The sequence below is a fragment of the Balaenoptera acutorostrata genome, chromosome 10 (genome assembly GCF_949987535.1).
Source record: "Balaenoptera acutorostrata chromosome 10, mBalAcu1.1, whole genome shotgun sequence".
NCBI lineage: Eukaryota > Metazoa > Chordata > Mammalia > Artiodactyla > Balaenopteridae > Balaenoptera > Balaenoptera acutorostrata.
In genome coordinates this window covers 37,377,579-37,392,171 of record NC_080073.1, presented here as the reverse complement: position 1 = coordinate 37,392,171, position 14,593 = coordinate 37,377,579, and the positions used below count along the sequence as shown (strand labels likewise).

Below are 14,593 nucleotides of genomic sequence, written 5' to 3'. Positions count from 1 at the left end.
AGGGCTGTGTTTGGGGGATGCAGAGTCAACTACAGGGAAACCCAAGTCTAGAACCGAGTGGGAGCGTGTGTGTGTTTACATGAGTACATGTATGTGTGTTAACTGAAGTTCAAGATGTGAGAACCAAAAGAAGTGAAAGTGAGGAATAAATGAGAAAGGTGCCAAACTGTGTGGGGCAGACAAACTTCTTTTTTTTTTTTTAATAAATTTATTTATTTATTTATTTATTTATTTTTGGCTGTGTTGGGTCTCTGTTGCTGCGCTCGGGCTTTCTGTAGTTGCGGCGAGCAGGGGCTACTCTTCATTGTGGTGCGCAGGCTTCTCATTGTGGTGGCTTCTCTCATTGTGGAGCACGGGCTCTAGAGCACAGGCTCAGTACTTGTGGCACACGGGCTTAGTTGCTCTGCGGCATGTGGGATCTTCCCGGACCAGGGCTCGAACTCGTGTGCCCTGCATTGGCAGGTGGAGTCTTAACCACTGCACCACCAGGGAAGTCCCAAACTTCTAATCCTGTGACTTGACAGAGGGAGACAGCAGGTCGTGCATTGGAGCTGGAGTCAGGCATGAAAGAAGAGCAAAGAATGCCCCTTCTCCAGCCTGTGAGTGAGGTCTGAAGGGAAGTGATATGCTTCCCAGGTAGGTGGTCAGGCCCAGGCACAACAGAATAACCCTTTGACCCATAGATCGTGGTGTTCTTGTTCTAGACTGGCCAACCAGGTCCAAGGAACCAGGTGACAGCTAGGGCAGTTGTGCCCCATGTTACATTTGAGGACCCTGAGACTCAAGAGTTTAACTGTGATGTGTCTGTTAACCAAGAGTGGCAGAGACAGGACACCTGTCTGGTCTTCAGGCTCCAGCCAGTGGCCTGCCCAGTGCCCACAAACTTCTGAGGAAGGTGCCATTGTTGTTAAAGGATCAGGACCCCTTTCTGGCTCACACCAGGGCTCAGGTGGGCCGGGAACATTTCCTGAGTGTCCCTTCTTTTTCCTGAAGGCCCTCCCTCAAAAGGGAGGCGAAGAGCAGAAAACCATAAAGATTCAGGCCTGGTGGCGGGGCACCCTGGTGCGCCAGACGCTGCTGCACGCGGCACTCAGACTGTGTATCATTCAGTACTGGTGGAAACAGAAGCTGGCAGAGCTGCTGGAGAAGAAGCGGCAGGCTGCACTGGAGTATTATGCTCGGCAAAAATGGGCAGTGGTCAGGCTACAGTCCTGGTCGCATGTGGCGCATCCACCTTTGTTACTGCCGTTTGCTCCATGCTTCCCACATCATCCAGGTCTACTGGCGCTGGCATACATGTCAAAACCGTGGCTTTTTCCAGGGCAGCTATGACCTCACAGCAAGCTAGCTAGGACTTGAGCTTGAGGTCTCTCTGGGATCACAGATCTGTCGGATTAGAGACTGCATCCCCTTCCCAATAAAGAATTGATCAGGTCGGCTCCAACACTGTGTCACAAGATCTCTGTCAGAAAAGCTTCAAGAGGTCCTTATCTCAGTGAAGCGTCAAGGTAAATGATGGCAGATATTGGGCATCTCACAGGTCAGCTCTGAGGTTGTCTGGGGTCCCATATGAAGGAGGATTCTAAGAGCCAGGTGCAGGATGAGCGGGGTCTGTGGTTGATTAGTAATGTCTGCCATGGGTAAGAGACATGAAGTTGCAAAGCTGCCAAGCCAGCCAGCTCCAGGGAAACTCCTTCATAGTGTGGTGTATGGTTGTGATTTCATTTTGCTCATGGTTTCCTTTGCTGTGCAAAAGATTGTAAGTTTGATTAGGTCCCATTTGTTTATTTTTGCTTTTATTTCTATTGCCTGGGGAGACTGACCTAAGAAAACAGTGGTACAGAGAACGTTTTACCTATGTTCCATTCTAAGAGTTTTATGGTGTCGTGTCTTATATTTAAGTCTTTAGCCATTTGGAGTTTATTTTTGTGTATGGTGTGAGGGTGTGTTCAAACTTCGTTGATTTACATGGGCTGTGCAACTTTCTCAACACTGCTTGCTGAAGAGACTGTCTTTTCCCCCTTATATATTCTTGCCTACTTTGTCAAAGATTAATTGACCTTAGGTGTATGGGTTTATTTCTGGGTTCTCTATTCTGTTCCCTTGCTCCATAGGTCTGTTTTTGTGTCAATACCATGTTGGTTTTTGTTTTTTTTGGTTTTTTTTTAATTTTTTATTTATTATTTATTTATTATTTTTATTTTTGGCTGTGTTGGGTCTTCGTTTCTGTGTGAGGGCTTTCTCCAGTTGCGGCGAGTGGGGGCCACTCTTCATCGCGGTGCGCGAGCCTCTCACTATCGTGGCCTCTCTTGTTGCAGAGCACAGGCTCCAGACGTGCAGGCTCAGTAATTGTGGCTCACGGGCCCAGTTGCTCCACGGCATGTGGGATCTTCCCAGACCAGGGCTCGAACCCATGTCCCCTGCATTGGCAGGCAGATTCTCAACCACTGCGCCACCAGGGAAGCCCTACCATGTTGTTTTGATTATTGTAGCTTTGTAGTATTGTCTGAAGTCTGGCAGGGTTATGCTTCCTGCTTTGTTCTTTTTCCTCAGGATTGCTTTGGCAATCCTGGGTCTTTTATAATTCCATATAAATTTTAGGATTATTTGCTCTAGTTCTGTGAAAAATGTCATGAGTAATTTGATAGGGATTGAGTTAAATCTGTAGATTGTTTTGGGTAGCATGGCCATTTTAACAATGTTAATTCTTCCAATCCAAGAGCATTCTCATTCAATTTAGACCATTCAATTCCAAAATGCCCCCACCCGCCTGGGGACTACATAAGCCCACACAGTCTGGCCTTGGCCATCTCACTCTCTCAATGCCCTCCCTGGCGGCTCTGCTAATATCAAAAAAACCCAGCACCCTCCCATCGCAGCACTTTGCTCTTGCTGCCACCTTTCCTTGGATTGTCTTCTTGCAGGTGGAGCCCTCACTCCATTCAGGTTTGTCTCTGCTCCATGTTCCTTCCAGGGAGGCCTCCTTTGATTTGATCACCTTATTGAAATAGCTTTCCCACCCACTACTGTATACTCTAGCTCCTGACTCTGCTTTCCTATTTCAGTCCTCATCCCTACCAAGGTTATCTTACCTCTCTGTTTTCTGTCCCCTCCCCCACGAGAGGTGAGCTCCAAAAGAGCAGGGACTCTGGGTTCAGTGCTGTGTTCCCAGGATCTAGAACAGTTGGTTCTCTCTCCCTCTCTCTCTCTTTCAATATGTTATTGGCTATACATTTTAACTTTCTGTATATTATGACATTTTGACATCATTTTTGAACATTCCTTTCTGGCTTGGGTAGACTACCCCTCCCAGGGCTGGCCAATTCTTTGAGATGGCAAAGGACTCAGCCTGGAGCATGCCTACGATTTGCAAACCAACCAATCCAGAGCCTTACCTCCTCTCTCGGGCCTGTGCACCCCCAGAGGGCAATATTCCAGTGCCTTAATCATCGCAGGTCCAGATTCCAGATCCAAGGTCCAGGTACCGGGCATCTGGGGACCACCCCTATAACGTAGAGCCCACCTGAATTACTCAAACTAGCCAATCCTGAACTGTTTACCCTGCCCAACCTTGTCTTTCCTACTTCAAGAAAGACCATGGCAAAAGTTCTTTTCTCACCCCTGTCTTCTGCCACTTGCCCAGTACCTGATGCTTCTCCTCTGACCCTGTGTGACATGAGGTGGTGACCTCTTCTCCAGCATCTGTAAGCACAGTAAACCTTGTTTCCTGTGCTCTCCTATTCTCATGTGGCCTCACCTGACTGACCATCACGTTGCACAAATAAGTGAAATCCACGTAACCATTTTTATATTAACCACATAATATTCAGTGGCATTTAGTACATTCAGAGTGTTAAGCAACCACTATTATGTATATCAATTTCTAAAATATTTTTATTGTCCTAAAAGAAACCCCATACCCAAAAAGCAATCACTCCCCAGTACCTGCTCCTCCAGCCACGGGCAGCCACCAATCTGCATTCTGTCTCCATAGATTTACCTAGTGTGGAATCATGCGATATTTTGTGTCTGGTTTCTTTCACTTAACATGATGTTTTCAAGGTTCATCCACGTTGTAGCCATGCATCAGTACTTCATTACTTTTTATAGTAAAGTATATACCCATTGTATGGATACGCTACATTTTGTTTATCCACTCTTGATACGTATTTGGACTGTCTGCACCTTTTGGCTGTTGTAAATAATGCCACTATAAATACTTAGTAGCTACCGCATTTTACATCCCATCAGTAATATACAAGTGTTCCAATATTTCTATATCCTTGCCAACTCTTGTTATTTTCCTTTAAAGAATATTCTAGCCATCCTAGTGAGTGTGAAGTGGTGTCTCATTGTGTTTTCTTTTGCATTTCTCTTATGATGAGTGATGTTGGGCATCTCAATGTGCTTGTTGGTCATTTGTGTATCTTCTCTAGAAGAAAATTCTATTCAAGTTTTGAAAAAAATTTTTAATTGGGTTGTGGTTGTCTTTTTGTTGTTTCAGTAAATATTTAGGTAATGAATGAATACACAGTTCTATCCAGGCCCTGGATTTGTGGCTTTACCATGACTCAAATCTTTCTCCCTAGAAACAACTGTCCCACCATCCCTGAATAAATGGTTCTCTCATCAACCACCCCAAATCCCTCATACCCAAAAGACATGTCTTTCTCAGCCTCTTTGAATTTTTATTTCTCTCTGGCGGTGTTTCTCTGTGTGTGTGTGTGTGTGCGTGTGCGTGTGTGTGTGTCTGTGTGTGTGTGTGCTGGGTGGTGGAAGGAGGAGCTGTTATTGTGTCTCCATTCATCTGGGCATACTGTTCTCTAACTTTGTTGGTCTTCATTGCTGTCTCTGTGTCTCCCTCTCTGTCTGTCCTTCATAATCTTGTCTTTCACTGTAATTATAATTATCTCTTTATGTTCCCCAGTATCTTTCTCCCTCAGTCTCTGCCTTCCTCTATCAACTCTTATAATGTCATGTCTCCTTGTAGCTGTTTCTCTAACTCACGGGATTTTCTGATCCGTAAATTGCTGGCAGAGATCATTTTCTTTAACCTGTCCATCCTCAGACACAGCTCTGCTCTTCTGAGCCCTGATTACCCCTCATCCCTAGAAGCTCCACAAGGATGGGTGGAGAATTCCCATGCAGGGCACCCACATGATTGCTCCTGGGTGATGGAGGCACCAGCCTAGGATGTACAACTACTTAGAGGAATGTTGGAATAATTTATGTATATGGCCACAGTGATTGGTTCAGGGATATGCACATGATGCAAGCCAAGCCACTGGAACTTAGTTCTGGTGCCGTGGTGGAACTACTAGGATTGATGACTGTAAGAATTATGAAACCAGAGCTGCTGGGGGACACCACATGGAAATAGCTTGCTGAGAATGGAGCCAACACAGAGGAAAGTAGAACCAAAAGATGGAAAGAGAGGGACTAAGTCCTAAGGATTCCTTTGGGCCTCTGGACCCAGCCATGCCTGAGGCTACCACCCACTATACTATGGGAATTCTTACCTTTGTGAGCCAATAAACCTCCATTCTCACTGATGTTGGCTTGCTAATAAGACAGATAGCAAAGGAGTAGGAAAGGAGTAGGAGATCTCTGCAAATTAAGAAACACTTAAAGGAGATTGAATTTTACGTAAGTTGCTTTTCCGGAATGGGTTTTCAAAAATTGGTTTTTGAGTTAGAAACTTGGCAGAAGGTATGCCTAGGAAATTCTTACAATAAACATAGGATTATCTCTCACTTAATGCACCCAGAAGATCAGAACATTCTTGTAATGCTGTGTAGTGTGGTAAAAAAGAGAAGTGCTGTGGAATAATGAATAAATCAGCTAATCATCTAGAATTAGAATGGCCTGAGTGTGAATCTAATCATGGATTGGTCACCTGTGAACCAATATGGCATTTTATCATTTGCCTAGTTTAACAAGTCAGCAGGAGGAAACCATGGGCAATCATCAGCCATTCATGAAACAACTGCATGAGGAGAATAGATGAACTAGTCAGGTCCTTCCCTTGCTCTCCAGTCCACTTATGCAAAGCATGTCTGTGGTAACTTTCACTTCAAGATAACCTCTTAGCTCTGCCCCCTGAAGAAAGTGGTCAATCTTCTCATGAAGAGATCCTATCGTGGGTGTTGAACCTAAGAGGGAAATAGGGCAATGTTTTTCGAACTTTATCAGCAGTCCCAATGATGTGGAGAGTCTCATTAAAGCAGATTGCTGGGCCCCACTCACCATTTCTGTGTGTGTTTTTTTTAATTAATTAATTTATTTTTGGCTGCATTGGGTCTTCGTTGCTGCGCATGGGCTTTCTCTAGTTGCGGTGAGCGGGGGCTACTCTTCATTGCGGTGCACGGGCTTCTCATTTTGGTGGCTTCTCTTGTTGTGGAGCACGGACTCTAGGTGTGCGGGCTTCAGTAGTTGTGGCGCGCAGGCTCAGTAGTGTGGTGCACAGGCTTAGTTGCTCCATGGCATGTGGGATCTTCCCGGACCAGGACTCGAACCCTAAAACCAGACTCCTAAGCTCAGTCCCAGAGAGAGGACCAGGGTTAGGTGCAGAAAGAGCCTGAACAGGTTGGGCCACAGCAACTGAGGGTGTACTAGGAAGAAGCCTGGGCCCACCAGAGAGGCAAGGGACCATTATTGGGAGGCGCATGAGAAGAGGAGAGGGAACACCATAAGAACTTATATCCCTGTGAGCGCTCCCAGGCAACAGCACACCGCCTACAGGAGTTCTGGGGGCAGGTGCGAGTAGCCACCGCCATCTTGGGCTCCAGAGGTGGGCACTGGCTGCCTCTTCCAGACCCGCAGGCAGACAACAGGCCCCACCCCTACTGACCCAGGAGCGCGCGGACAGCTCCCAAAACTAGGAATTCTGCCAGCGGGTAACAGAACCCGCCCCTGCTGACCTGGAAGGGTGTGGACAGCTCCTGAAACTAGGAATTCTGTCAACGGGCCACAGGACCTACCCCACTGTCCCAGGAGGGCACGGATAGCTCTCGCTACTAGGAAATTCACCAGTGGGTGTCAGGACCAGCTCTGCTGTCCCAGGAGGATGTGGATAACTACCCCCACTAGGAAATCCACCCAGAGGAGGGGCTGAAACCACAGCTGATCCCCAGGGGCTGTGTGACTAAGGAAGAAGAGCTAAAATTTCTCCTTGCTGCTGCACAAACTGCGGAGTTACACCTCCACTGATGCCTTCCCTAATTCAGTGTCTGTGAAACATCCGAAAGGACAAGTGCTCTTGCAGCTGCGACGGGTCTGGCTTTAGCAACTGTGGGCTCTGTGGGCATGTACTCATGGGGGTTGGGCCAGACCAGAGTTTGAGCTGCCTCCTTAGCTCCCACAGCAGGTCCAGGTGCACAACTACTGCAGTCCTAGGACCTGACTTCAGTGGACCTGTGCCGGTGGCCGGGTGAAAATGACACTTGATAGTCAACAGGGCTGATCGCCGGCGTACCCACAGTTAAGGTGGGACTGAGAGCAGTGCCAACAATATACTTTGTGAGCCCTCACAATGGGCAGAAGGGGATACAACAGAGCATACTCACAGGTAAACAGCTTCAGAGGAGGAATACACAGTGACTTCTCTCCCAGTGGGACTGCTCCAGTCCCACATACCTCGCACTGCAGATCAGAATCACAGCTAAGAAACAGATCTTTGGGCCTCTACGCAAACAGCTAGGGAGCAGACCCCATCCCTGACAGGTCAGTGACAACCACAGAGCAAAGGGGAGGCCCCGCTCAATTTCTAGGGCAGGCTCTGATCACCACAACACCAATCAAACTCCCTATCAAGGGGAAAATGGCACAAGCCTCTGGACCAACCTCACCCACCAAGGGGGCAGACACCAGAAGCAAGAGGAAGTACAATTCTGCAGCCTGTGAAAGGGAGACCACAAACACAGTAAGTTTGACAAAATGAGATGACAAATATGTTGCAGACGAAGGAGCAAGATAAAAACCTACAAAAACAACTAAGTGAAGAGAAGATAAGCAATCTACCTGAAAAAGAATTCAGAGTGATGATAGTAAAGATGATCCAAGATCTCAGAAAAAGAATGGAGGCATGGATAGCGAAGATACAAGAAAATTTTAACAAAGACCTAGAAGAACTAAAGAACAAGCAAACAGAGATGAGCAATAACTGAAATGAAAAATACACTAGAAGGAATCAATAGCAGAATAACTGAAGCAAAAGAACGGATAAGTGACCTGGAAGGCAGAATGGTGGAAATCTCTGCCATGGAACAGGATAAAGACAAAAGAGGGAATTCCCTGGTGGTTGAGTGGTTAGGATGCCATGCTTTCATTGCTGAGGGCCTGGTTTGGGAACTAAGATCCCACAAGCTGTGCAGTGTGGCCAAATTTTTTTTTAAACATAAAAAAAAAAAAAAAGAAGAAATGAGGACAGTCTCAGAGACCTCTGGGACAACATTAAATGCACTAACATTCAAATTATAGGGATCCCAGAAGAAGAAGAAAAAGAGAAATGGCCTGAGAAAGTATTTGAAGAGATTATAGTCAAAAATTTCTCTAACATGGGAAAGGACATAGTCACCAAAGTCCAGGAAATGCAGAGAGTCCCATACAGGATAAACCCAAGGAGGAATTCTCTGAGACACATATCAATAAAACTAACAAAAATTAAATACAAAGAAAAACTATTAAAAGCAACAAGGGAAAAGTAACAAATAATATACAAGGGAATCCCCATAAGGCTATCAGCTGATTTTTCAGCAGAAACTCTTCAAGCCAGAAGAGAATGGCAGGATATATTTAAAACGATGAAAGGGAAAAACCTACAACCAAGAATACTCTACCCACCAAGGCTCTCATTCAGATTCGAAGGAGAAACCAAAAGCTTTCCAGACAAGCAAAAGTTAAAAGAATTCAGCACCACCAAACCAGCTTTACAACAAATGCTAAAGGAACTTCTCTAGACAAGAAACACAAGAGAAGAGAACAAAAGAGGAAGGGGGAAAAAAAGACCTACAAAAACAAACCCAAAACAGTTAAGAAAATGGCACTAGGAACATACATATCGATAACTACCTTAAATGCAAATGGATTAAATGCTCCAACCAAAAGACATAGACCAGCTGAATGGATACTGAAACAAGACCCATATATATGCTGTCTACAATAGACCCATTTCAGACCTAGGGCCACATAGAGACTGAAAGTGAGGGGATGGAAAAAGGTATTCCATGCAAATGAAAATCAAAACAAAATGAGAGTAGCAATACCCGTATAAGACAAAATAGACTTTAAAATAAAGACTGTTATGAGAGACAAAGAAGGAAACTACACAATGATCAAGGATCAATCCAAGAAGAAGGTATAACAATTGTAAATATATATGCACCCAGCATAAGAGCACCTCAATATATAAGACAAATACTAACAGCCATAAAGGAGAAATCGACAGTAGCACAATAATAGTGGGGGACTTTAACACCCCACTTTCATCAATGGACAGATCATCCAGACATAAAATTAATAGAGGAACACAGGCCTTAAATGACACATTAGACCAGATAGACATTTTTTTAACAACTTTATTGGTATATAATTGCTTTGCAATGGTGTGTTAGTTTCTGCTTTATAACATAGTGAATCAGCTATACATATACATATATCCCCATCTCCTCCCTCTTGTGTCTCCCTCCCACCCTCCCTATCCCACCCCTCTAGGTGGTCACAAAGCACCGAGTTGATCTCCCTGTGCTATGTGGCTGCTTCCCACTAGCTATCTATTTTACATTTGGTAGTGTATATCTGTCCATGCCACTCTCTCACTTCATCCCAGCTTACCCTTCCCCCTCCCCGTGTCCTCAACTCCATTCTCTACATCTGCGTCTTTAGTCCCGTCCTGCCCCTAATTCATCAGAACCATTTTTTTTTAGATTCCATATATATGTGTTAGCATATGATATTTGTTTTTCTCTTTCTGACTTACTTCACTCTGTATGACAGACTCTAGGTCCATCCAGCTCACAACAAATAACTCAGTTTCGTTTCTTTTTATGGCTGAGTAATAATATCCCACTGTATATATGTGCCACATCTTCTTTATCCATTCATCTGTTGATAGACACTTAGGCTGCTTCCATGTCCTGGCTATTGTAAATAGTGCTGCAATGAACATTGTGGTACATGTCTCTCTTTGAACTATGGTTTTCTCAGGGTATATGCCCAGTAGTGGGATTGCTGGGTCATATGGTAGTTCTACTTTTAGTTTTTTAAGGAAACTCCATACTGTTCTCCATAGTGGCTGTATCAATTTACATTCCCACCAACAGTGCAAGAGGGTTCCCTTTTCTCCACACCCTCTCCAGCATTTATTGTTTGTAGATTTTTTATAGGGTTTTTTTTGAACTTTTGAATTTATTTTATTTGCTTTTTTATACAGCAGGTTCTTATTAGTTATCCATTTTATACATATTAGTGTATACATGTCAATCCCAATCTCCCAATTCATCACACCACCACCACCACCACACCCCACTGCTTTCCCCCCTTGGTGTCCATACATTTGTCCTCTACATCTGTGTCTCAATTTCTGCCCTGCAAACTGGTTCATCTGTACCATTTTTCTAGGTTCCACATATATGCATTAATATACGATATTTGTTTTTCTCTTTCTGACTTACTCTGTATGACAGTCTCTAGATTCAACCACATCTCTACAAATGACCCAATTTTGTTCCTTTCTATGGCCGAGTAATATTCCATTGTATATATATGTACCACATCTTCTTTATCCATTTGTCTGTCGATGGGCATTTAGGATGCTTCCATGACCTGGCTATTGTAAACAGTACTGCAATGAACATTGGGATGTGTGTGTCATTTTGAATTATGGTTTTCTCTTGGTATATGCCCAGTAGTGGGATTACTGGGTCATATAGTAATTCTATTTTTAGTTTTTTAAAGAACCTCCATACTGTTCTCCGTAGTGGCTGTATCAATTTACATTCCCATCAACAGTGCAAGAGGGTTCCCTTTTCTCCACACCCTCTCCAGCATTTGTTGTTTGTAGATTTTCTAATGATGCCCATTCTAACTGGTGTGAGCTGATATCTCATTATAGTTTTAATTTGCATTTCTCTAATAATTAGTGATGTTGAGCAGCTTTTCATGTGCTTCTTGGCCATCTGTATGTCTTCTTGGAGAAATGGCTATTTAGGTCTTCTGCCCATTTTTGGATTGGGTTGTTTGTTTTTTTAATATTGAGCTGCACGAGCTGTTTATATATTTTGGAGATTAATCCTTTGTCTGTTGATTTGTTTGCAAATATTTTCTCCCATTCTGAGGGTTGTCTTTTCATCTTGTTTGTAGTTTCCTTTGCTTTGCAAAAGCTTTTAAGTTTCATTAGGTCCCATTTGTTTATTTTTGTTTTTATTTCCATTTCTCTAGGAGGTGGATCAAAAAAGATCTTGCTGTGATTTATGTCAAAGAGTGTTCTGCCTATGTTTTCCTCTAAGAGTTTTATAGTGTCCGGTCTCACATTTAGGTCTCTAATCCATTTTGAGTTTATTTTTGTGTATGGTGTCAGGGAATGTTCGAATTTCATTATTTTACATGTAGCTGTCCAGCTTTCCCAGCACCACTTATTGAAGAGACTGTCTTTTCTCTGTTATATATCCTTGCCTCCTTTGTCATAGATTAGTTGACCATAGGTGCGTGGGTTTATCTCTGGGCTTTCTATCCTGTTCCATTGATCTATATTTCTCTTTTGTGCCAGTACCATATTGTCTTGATTACTGTAGCTTTGTAGTATAGTCTGAAGTCAGGGAGTCTGATTCCTCCAGCTCTGTTTTTTCCCCTCAAGGCTGCTTTGGCTGTTCGGGGTCTTTTGTGTCTCCATACAGATTTTAAGATTTTTTGTTCTAGTTCTGTAAAAAAAAATGCCATTGCTAATTTGATAGGGATTGCATTGAATCTGTAGTTTGCTTTGGGTAGTGTAGTCATTTTCACAATATTGATTCTTCCAATCCAAGAACATGGTGTATTTCTTTGTTTGTATCATCTTTAATTTCTTTCATCAGTGTCTTATAGTTTTTTGCATACAGGTCTTTTGTCTCCCTAGGTAGGTTTATTCCTAGGTATTTTATTCTTTTTGTTGCAGTGGTAAATGGGAGTGTTTCCTTAATTTCTCTTTCAGATTTTTCATCATTAATGTATAGGAATGCAAGAGATTTCTGTGCATTAATTTTGTACCCTGCAACTTTCCCAAATTCATTGATTAGCTCTAGTAGTTTTCTGGTGGCATTTTTAGGATTCTCTATGTATAGTATCATGTCATCTGCAAACAGTGACAGTTTTACTTCTTCATTTCCAATTTGGATTCCTTTTATTTCTTTTTCTTCTCTGATTGCCGTGGCTATGACTTCCAAAACTATGTTGAATAATAGTGGTGAGAGTGGACATCCTTGTCTTGTTCCTGATCTTAGAGGAAATGCTTTCAGTTTTTCACCATTGAGAATGATGTTTGCTGTGGGTTTGTCATATATAACCTTTATTATGTTGAGGTAGGTTCCCTCTTTGCCCACTTTCTGGAGAGTTTTTATCATATATGGGTGTTGAATTTTGTCAAAAGCATTTTCTGCATCTATGGAGATGATCATATGGTTTTTATTCTTCAGTTTGTTAATATGGTGTATCATATTGATTGATTTGCATATATTGAAGAATCCTTGCATCCCTGGGATAAATCCCACTTGATCGTGGTGTATGATCCTTTTAATGTGTTGCTGGATTCTGTTTGGTAGTATTTTGTTGAGGATTTTTGCATCTATATTCATCAGTGATATTGGTCTTTAATTTTCTTTTTTTTTTAGTATCTTTGACTGGTTTTGGTATCAGGGTGATGGTGGCCTCATAGAATGAGTTTGGGAGTGTTCCTTCCTCTGCAATTTTTTGGAAGAGTTTGAGAAGGATGGGTGTTAACTCTTCTCTAAATGTTTGATAGAATTCACCTGTGAAGCCATGTTGTCCTGGACTTTTGTTTGTTGGAAGATTTTTAATCACAGTTTCAATTTCATTACTTGTGATTGGTCTGTTCATATTTTCTATTTCTTCCTGGTTCAGTCTTAGAAGGTTACACCTTTCTAAGAATTTGTCCATTTCTTCCAGGTTGTCCATTTTATTGGCATAGAGTTGCTTGTAGTAGTCTCTTAGGATGCTTTGTATTTCTGCGGTGTCTGTTGTAACTTCTCCTTTTTCATTTCTAATTTTATTGATTTGAGTCCTCTCCCTCTTTTTCTTGATGAGTCTGGCTAATGGTTTATCAATTTTGTTTATCTTCTCAAAGAACCAACTTTTAGTTTTATTGATCTTTGCTATTGTTTTCTTTGTTTCTATTTCATTTATTTCTGCTCTGATCTTTATGATTTCTTTCCTTCTGCTAACTTTGGGTTTTGTTTGTTCTTCTTTCTCTAGTTCCTTTTGGTGTAAGGTTAGATTGTTTGAGATTTTTCTTGTTTCTTGAGGTAAGCTTGTATTGCTATAAACTTCCCTCTTAGAACTGTTTTTGCTGCATCCCATAGGTTTTGGATCGTCGTGTTTTCATTGTCATTTGTCTCTAGGTATTTTTTGATTTCTGCTTTGATTTCTTCAGTGATCTCTTGGTTATTTAGTAACATATTGTTTAGCCTCCATGTGTTTGTGTTTTTTATGGTTTTTTTTCCCTGTAATTGATTTCTAATCTCATAGCGTTGTGATCAGAAAAGGTACTTGGTATGATTTCAATTTTCTTAAATTTACTGAGACTTGATTTGTGACCCAAGATGTAATCTCTCCTGGAGAATGTTCCATGCGCACTTGAGAAGAAAGTGTAATCTGTTTTGGGATGGAATGTCCTATAAATATCAATTAAATCTGTCTGGTCTATTGTGTCATTTAAAGCTTGTGTTTCCTTATGAATTTTCTGTTTGGATGATCTGTCCATTGGTGTAAGTGAGGTGTTAAAGTCCCCCACTATTATTATGTTACTGTCAATTTCCTCTTTTATAGCTGTTAGCAGTTGCCTTATGTATTGAGGTGTTCCTATGTTGCGTGCATAAATATTTATAATTTTTATATCTTCTTCTTGGATTGATCCTTTGATCATTATGTAGTGTCCTTCCTTGTCTCTTGAAACATTCTGTATTTTAAAGTCTATTTTATCTGATATGAGTATTGCTACTCCAGCTTTCTTTTGATTTCCATTTGCATGGAATATCTTTTTCCATCCCCTCACTTTCAGTCTGAATGTGTCCCTAGGTCTGAAGTGGGTCTCTTGTAGACAGCATATATATGGGCCTTGTTTTTGTATCCATTCAGCGAGCCTGTGTCTTTTGTGTGGAGCATTTAATCCATTCACATTTAAGGTAATTATCGATATGTATGTTCCTATGACCATTTTCTTAATTGTTTTGGGTTTGTTTTTGTAGGTCCTTTTCTTCTCTTGTGTTTCCCACTTAGAGAAGTTCCTTTAGCATTTGTTGTAGAGCTGGTTTGGTGGTGCTGAATTCTCTTAGCTTTTGCTTGTCTGTAAAGCTTTTGATTTCTCCATTGAATCTGAATGAGATCC

The 14,593-nt window shown here is 42.2% G+C and overlaps 1 protein-coding gene across 1 annotated transcript in view; it reads left to right on the top strand.

The window, feature by feature from the left end:
* The window catches only part of LOC103005338 (IQ domain-containing protein F2-like), a 105,584-nt gene that overhangs the window by 82,387 nt on the left and 8,604 nt on the right, over positions 1-14,593 (top strand). The window lies entirely within an intron of this gene.